Source organism: Myotis davidii, unplaced genomic scaffold, assembly GCF_000327345.1.
Source record: "Myotis davidii unplaced genomic scaffold, ASM32734v1 scaffold551, whole genome shotgun sequence".
NCBI classification, from domain to species: domain Eukaryota; kingdom Metazoa; phylum Chordata; class Mammalia; order Chiroptera; family Vespertilionidae; genus Myotis; species Myotis davidii.
In genome coordinates, this window is record NW_006283788.1 from 1,772,483 (window position 1) to 1,772,695 (window position 213).

Sequence of the window (213 nt, forward strand, 5' to 3'; positions counted from 1 at the left end):
TCAGCAGCTGCACGTGGGTTCGGGCTCCGGGGGCGGCAGTCGGCAGCTCTGACCAATCGCAAGGCCGCTTTCCCACGTGGGCCACGACCGCTATCGTTGATTGGTCAGCTCGCCCGGGCCGCTGGTCGTGCTGTCAATCAGCTCACCCGGGGCCGCGGTTTAACCCTTGCGGTCCCCTTGCGGAGACGAGCGGCGTGCGTGCAAAGCCGCAGG